This window comes from Corvus moneduloides, chromosome 19 (genome assembly GCF_009650955.1).
Source record: "Corvus moneduloides isolate bCorMon1 chromosome 19, bCorMon1.pri, whole genome shotgun sequence".
NCBI lineage: Eukaryota > Metazoa > Chordata > Aves > Passeriformes > Corvidae > Corvus > Corvus moneduloides.
This window is the reverse complement of record NC_045494.1, coordinates 12,472,906-12,479,413: the sequence shown is the minus strand read 5'-3', so window position 1 is coordinate 12,479,413 and position 6,508 is coordinate 12,472,906. Positions and strand designations below refer to the sequence as shown.

General features: G+C 50.6%; 1 long non-coding RNA gene across 2 annotated transcripts; it reads right to left on the bottom strand.

The window, feature by feature from the left end:
- Positions 1-2,458: 2,458 nt before the first annotated feature.
- Positions 2,459-6,005, bottom strand: LOC116453619. 2 transcript variants are annotated; one of them, XR_004243865.1, is made up of 3 exons: positions 5,802-6,005; positions 5,253-5,330; positions 2,459-4,884 (listed from the first exon to the last, which is right to left on the bottom strand). It is a non-coding gene; the product is annotated as an uncharacterized LOC116453619 (long non-coding RNA). The 2 variants fall into 2 exon arrangements; XR_004243864.1 differs by lacking the exon at positions 5,802-6,005 and having other exon boundaries at positions 5,253-5,668.
- Positions 6,006-6,508: the final 503 nt, after the last annotated feature.

The following is a 6,508-nucleotide window of genomic DNA, read 5'->3' as shown; positions in this document are numbered from 1 at the left end:
AAGAGACACGACTGGGGGGAATAAATTGAATTTCTTGTCAAACAAATCAGAGCAAGAGAATGAGAGGTAAACCTGCAGGCGTTCAAGCCTAGGAACGAGGACTTTTTCCTCGGCAGCTCGCAGCTGCACGAGGGGGATAAAGGATTCCCCGGGGCCCCCGAGCAGCGGCTCTGCTCCCCTCAATGGGGATGTGTCCAGACCCACCGGTCCATCCCGGGCTTTGGGGGGCAAGAGTGGAGCAGGCGCTGAGCTACTCCATGGAGCTTCCAGCCCCTGTTTGATCTGTCGGGGCGTGACACAGTCACTGCTGGGCGTCCGTCGGCGCTCGGTGTCTGTCAGAGTTTGCAATCCCGACAGATAAATTGAGTCCAAACCGGCAGCGCCAGCTCATCTTTACTGTTCTTTTTCAATTTCTTAATGAATTAAGGGAAAACTCCCTTTACTCACCATTTCAAAGCCTTGAATCAAGGGGAAAACGGAGGTTCCCTCTCAATTTAGACCCGTAATTGATGCATAAGGAGGGTCTCCCCTAAATTTAAACCCAAATAAAAAGTGAATCAAGGGGGAGTTTTGCTCAAATTAGCCTCCTAAAATGAGGGGAAATGCAGCTTCCTCTTCAATTTCCCTCAAGAAACACCATTTTGGGGGCTTTTGGACACATTTTTCCTCTATGAAGGTCTCTTCAAATAAGGGTCCCCCTCGATGAATCTCTTATAATGGCACATAAAGAGGTTCTTCTCAAGGGAAGCCCTTTAAAACCAGGGACGATGGTGTTTTGCCCTCAATTTTAACCTTAAGATGATGAAAATGGGGCGGTTTCCCTCAATTCAAATCCATCAAACAGCACCATAAAGGCTTTCTTCTTCCATTTAGATACGAAAATAATGGAAAACGGTGATTCCCTGCCAACTGAGATACAAAATCATGAAAACGTTGTGTGTTCCTTCAACTGAGACCTTCCAAATCGTAGATGAAGTGGGATCCTCCTAAGTTCAAACACAATTACAGAAACTGTTTTCCCCTCCATTTAAATCCTTTTTCTTCTTGTACACTCCCCCCCACTTTTTTTTTTGGGAGGGGGGCGGGGCACTGGGAGCACTTCCTCCTCCTCACTGGTCGCACTTGGGGCTGCTGCACGTTGGAGAGTGGTAGGAAGTTTCCTCCCAGTTCCCTCCCAGCGTTCCCAGTATCTCTTCCAGTGCTCCCACTGGCAAAACACTGGGGGACACTGCATGGTCTGATGATGGGAGGGGGGGGGGGGCATTGTCAAGGATCACAGAGGGGCCCGGGGGGTCCCGGGCGTCCTTGGGGGGGTTCCAGGTTTAGCAGTAGGATTTTTCTGACTATGAGTGAGCTATGTGGCCTTTGGAGGTGTCCCTTCCTCTCCTGCTCACAACAGAGCAGCTCAGAGGTGATTTGGCTCCCGAGCGTTTCAATTTAGGCCCCCAAAGAGAGGAGGAGCTGCTGCCCACATTACACCTTACAGCTCTGCCAAGGGGCATCTAACCCCATGTGTGCTCAGGAGGTGGGGATGCAAACCCCAAATCCCATCTCCACCTCCCTCTGCAGTCCTTTAAGGGGTTCCTCTAGTCTGGAAAACCAGTCCCATAACTATAGTAAACCCAGAGTCTCCTGAGTGAGAAACGACGTACTTGTAATTCCTCTGCAATAGCCTCATCCCACCTCCAGCAGCCCCTGGGAAGTTGCAGGCAAGAACACCTAACCTGGTAAGCAACTCCATTTCTTGGCAGATTTCCAGGGCAATGCAAAAACATTTCAAAGTATTTTTTCAAAACATCTGCTTATTGTCCTTTAATGCAAAATAGTGATTCCATACCAGTCCTAAGAACAGGCCCAGAGAAGACCTTGCTCTCTACAACTCTCTGACAGGAGGGTGTAGCCAGGTGAGGATTGGCTGCTTCTCCCAGGCAACCAGGAACAGGACAAGAGGAAATGGCCTCAAGCTGCACCAGGGTTGGACATCAAGAGGACTTTCTTCCTGGAAAGGGTGGTCAGGCCTTGGCAGGGGCTGCCCAGGGAGGTTTGGAGTCCCCGTTCGTGGAGGTGTCCGAGGAACACCTGGACATGGCACTCAGTGCTCTGGGCTGGGTGACAAGGTAGGGATTGGGCACACGTTGGACTCGATGACCTTAGAGGGCTTTTCCAACCTCAGTGGTTCTGTGATTCTCATTATTCCAAATTCATTTGCAAAAGCTCTCACACCTCTAGTCACACCTTAGCAGGTGTGTAGGCCCAAGCTCATACATTTGAGAGATTTACTGCCTCCAGTGGGATCTACACCGCAATTTCAGGAAGAGGCAAGACTTCAGCCGTTACGAGAGAAAACTTTGCAAAAGCATTCCCTGGAGAGACATCCTGAAGGAAGGTGTCTCCCCCTCTTCTGACCATAGAGGGAGCTGAGTCTCCAGGGTTAATTCTAAAACTTTCAAGCTCCAAGTCCGACTCCCAGAAATTTTATTGGCCCTGCATCCCAGCACAATACTCAGACCTCACACGTCGCGGAAAAAAGCAGTCCAGATTAAATAATTAATGCTTCTGGGTACTGTTCTCCCTCTAAACTACACACAATCCCAAAGGAACAAAACCCTTAAAGAAGATGGATTGCTCTTGCTAGCACGAGAAGGAGAAATCTGACAGGGATATACTTCATCATTCTGCCAAGGCTTTGTCAAACACCTCAGCTCCTGCACTTCAGGGAGTAAGACGTGGCTTATAAGAAGTGACTTTTATGTCAGTGAGCATGTTATTAGGGATTAATCTCACACTGGAAAACAGTCTTCATACCCTACTGCATCACCCAAAGAGTTTGGAGGCTGCTGCCTAGTGAGCTCCTGAGTTGTATCTTCCTTGTCAATCTTGTTTGATTGTAAAAACGTAAACAAAATGCAGCAAGCATTGGCCCAATGGCTCAGGACTTGCATATCTCTTCCAAAGAGAGGGAGAAAAAAGTGTTTCTCCCAAATCACAGAGTTTAAAAGTTCATGTTATCTACATATATTTTTAAAAGAAAAAGAGGAACAGTAAAATATCAGTTACTGTGCCAGTGGTGCTCCACTCTATTTCTGTTCTCTTCTTCCACTTGTAGCATCTCTAAGAATACTTTAAAACCAGCCAACCAACCAAAACAACAACAAAAAGCCAACGTTGAATTGAAGCTGAACAAGAAGTAATCTGGCTGCTGGCTTGTGAGCACTCCACCGCCTGAGTTCCAGTAAGGGAGTTTATCCTCTCCACAGTTTTGAGCCAGATCCCAAAGTACTGAACATCAGCTTTTAGCTTTTTTAAGAATTTAACTGTAAGAAAAGCTGCTGGGGAGGGCCATGCTCCAGGCACATCCATGGGATTTCACCTGTGCAGCTCTCTAAGCTGAACTTGTGTCTTTTCCTCTACCTTGCTGGGCTTGGCTCATGCATTTCTTGAGGGGAAGGCCCTGCACTGATCAAAGCATGTACTGACCTCAGATAAACAGCTTCTGTCAGTGTGGATCTATCCTAAATGGACCATTTCCCAAAGTAATTCAAGTGACTGAATTTCACTTACCCAAAACTGCTTTTAAAGAAACCTGGTTTAACACACTCCGTTTCTAAGCAACTACTGGGCAGCGCTCCTTCACTCCCTGTCAGTGTTATTCTCTGACCCTTGGAGAAAGGCTTTAAAGCAACAAAGGGCTTGTTAAGCACCAATAATTTACTCAGTCAAGAATTCAAATCAATAGCAAGGGCAGAGCCTGACTTCAAAACCTATTTTAAAACAGAATTTAAAAGCAGTTGCATTGCCAATTGACAAGATTAGAAAGGTTTCCTTAGCAGTTGTGATTACAAAGTAATGAACTGTGCAGGGAGAGGACCGAGCATGGAGCAGGTAGGGGGCAGGGGGGAAGAAGGGGGAAACCTTCATTTGCACTGTGGGTTTTTAACCATCATGGTCACATCTCAAGGACTTGCAGAAACCAGTCTAATCTCAAAAAAGGAAAAGCTTCCTGGATATTTTTCATTTCAGCAAGAGCCTAAGGAAGCCCTCAGCAGCAGGAGATTGGAATAACTGCAATCCCTTGAGCAAAGGGAGCAGGGTGTGCTCCTCAAAGCCAGACCTTCACCCACAGCACCCAGAAGGTAGCAAAACAAGGATACAACAAAGCCTTAAGTGGGGAATGGGTTATCAAGGGTTTTATAAGGAAAGAACGAGGTCTGAAAAACAGGACCTGCAGGGTGAGAGAGGAAAGAAATAGCGAGATAGCTGAGGCCTCTTGGGAAAAAAAAAGGGGGAAAAGGTCAGGATTAAATTCTAACTCAGCTGGAGCTGATCTTAAATGTAATAGGGGGAAATGGCAGCAAGAGGAGACTTCTTTATAGCAGCAAAGTACTGGGATAAATTCACTACAGAAACTGAGAAATCTTTAGCAGCAGCAGCTCTCTGCAAAGAGGTCAGGTATCCATTCCTCATGGCAAAGCAGGGCACAGGGAATTGGGCCAGACAACCTCCCCAGGTTGATCCCAGCCCTAATTTCAAAAAATTGCACAAAAATGTAATTGTGCATTAACACAGCAAAGTCTTCTTTCCAGCTTATCAGGCTTTGAGATGCAAACCCAGCTCCTACCACTGTGCTGTGCTCGGACTCTCCCCCCCTTTCCCCGACCCAATCTCCTGAGCAACCAACAGCTCGCAAGGAGCCGGCACCCCTGGAATTTCACACTCAGCATCTCTTCCAAGCTCAACAGGTGAACAAACAGGTACTCCAACACCTCCTTCCTTTGTACTTCGGGCAGCACAGACCCACTGGAAGAAACTGGAATCCAAGGGCAGATGTAAACATGGGACTCCCGCTTGCCACTGTCTCCACCCGTTCTCCAGCTCAGCCCTGCGCTGTGAAACAAAAGACAACAAACATTTAAAAAACATCCTTGAAGTGTCTTGAGGATGCCCAGGCCTGGAAGAAAGGCCTTTCCATCACCCTCTTGGCCTTTTCCCACTCTGAGGAACTGTGGAAATGCACATCCACACCCAAGCTGGACAGCCTGGGATGTTTTCTGCACACCAAATGCCACAGTCCCGAGCACCAGGAGCCTGAAGATGCCCTGGATTGCAATTCACAGCCTCAGTGAACCCTGCACAGGACAGCCAAGTCGTTTGTGTGCAGAAGAAATAAAAGTTGCTATTTTTAGTAGTTAAAATACTCGTGGGAGTTATTGGCTGCTTACACCAGTGGGCTTCATAGGGCCTCCCATACTTACGGATTTATCAGAAGAAGCAGTTTCAAGTTCCTTCCTTTTGGACTCCAACTCCAAACGGGAAACTTCTCACGAGTGCTCCTGAGAGAGTCAAGTGGAACTTCAGGAGCTCAGGAAAGCGAGTCCCTCCCCTGAGTCCTGTCTCACCTGCCCGAGCACCCGGTGCTTCTATACCACCTCTCTCCCTGCTTTCCACGTTCATTTAAATGTAAGAAACCTGCACGTTCTCGCTCCAGCACCAGCCGCGTCTTCCCTGCGCCCGCACACTGCCGCCCCTGCTCAGGCGCTGCTCCCCTCGGTTGCGCTGCCCCTTGCCACGGGGCCGAGGTGGGACAAACTCCAGGTTTTGTTTCCCAGGAAAGGCTCTGCAGGGAGGTCCCGCCGTGCCGCCCGCAAGCCCTGGCCCCAGCCCCGCAGCTCCTCCCCGGCTCCGCGCCCGGACCGCCTTCACCCCGCGCAGTCCCCGCCGCCCGCTCCCGCCCGGCTCTGCTCCGGGGCCGCCCCCGCTCGGGTCTTTTCCCGGCACACGCTGCGTCGCCGTTCTCCGCTCACTTTCCACCTCGCTGCAGCCACAGCAACAGCCGCCCTCCACCATTGTCACCACAACCCTCGCCCGCCGCTGCCGCCGCCGGGAACCGAACCCGGTGCTTCCAAGCCGCTCCCGGGCAGCGCCGGACGGTACCCACGGAGCAGCAGCACCGGGCGGGTAAAGCCAGTGCGCATGCGCAGCGCTGCCCGGCTCCGCCCCGCCCTTCAACGCCACATGACGTAACCAGGCACAGCACTGCTCCTGCGCTTCCCTTCCCACAACACCGCGCATGCTCAGCATTGTTTCCATTTCTCCCTTAATGACCACACGACAAAGGGCTTCCCCGCTGATCAGTGCGCATGCGCAGCTCTCCTAGCGGCAGTACTGCTTTTCGGCCAGCAGGTGCCACCGGCGATGTGCCCAAGTCAGTGCGCATGCATGCCTTTCTTGGCCGCAGTACCACCTTGAGCCAGCAGGCGACACCAGCGAGTGTCCAGCAGTGCCCGCGCGCCTCCCCGCCGAGAGCGGGAGCGCCGCTCGCGGAGCGGGAATGCGGAAATGGGGCTGGAGTTTTTTCGATGTTTTATTGCATTCTCTACACAGAGCTTGAGAGAGAGAGAACTGGCAGGAGAAGGGAATGAAGACAGCACAAGTCAGAGCAGGATGGGCAGGTGGAGCCCTGAGGGAGCAGAAACCCTGAGCTAGTCTTGTTTCAGAGACTCCCGATGCA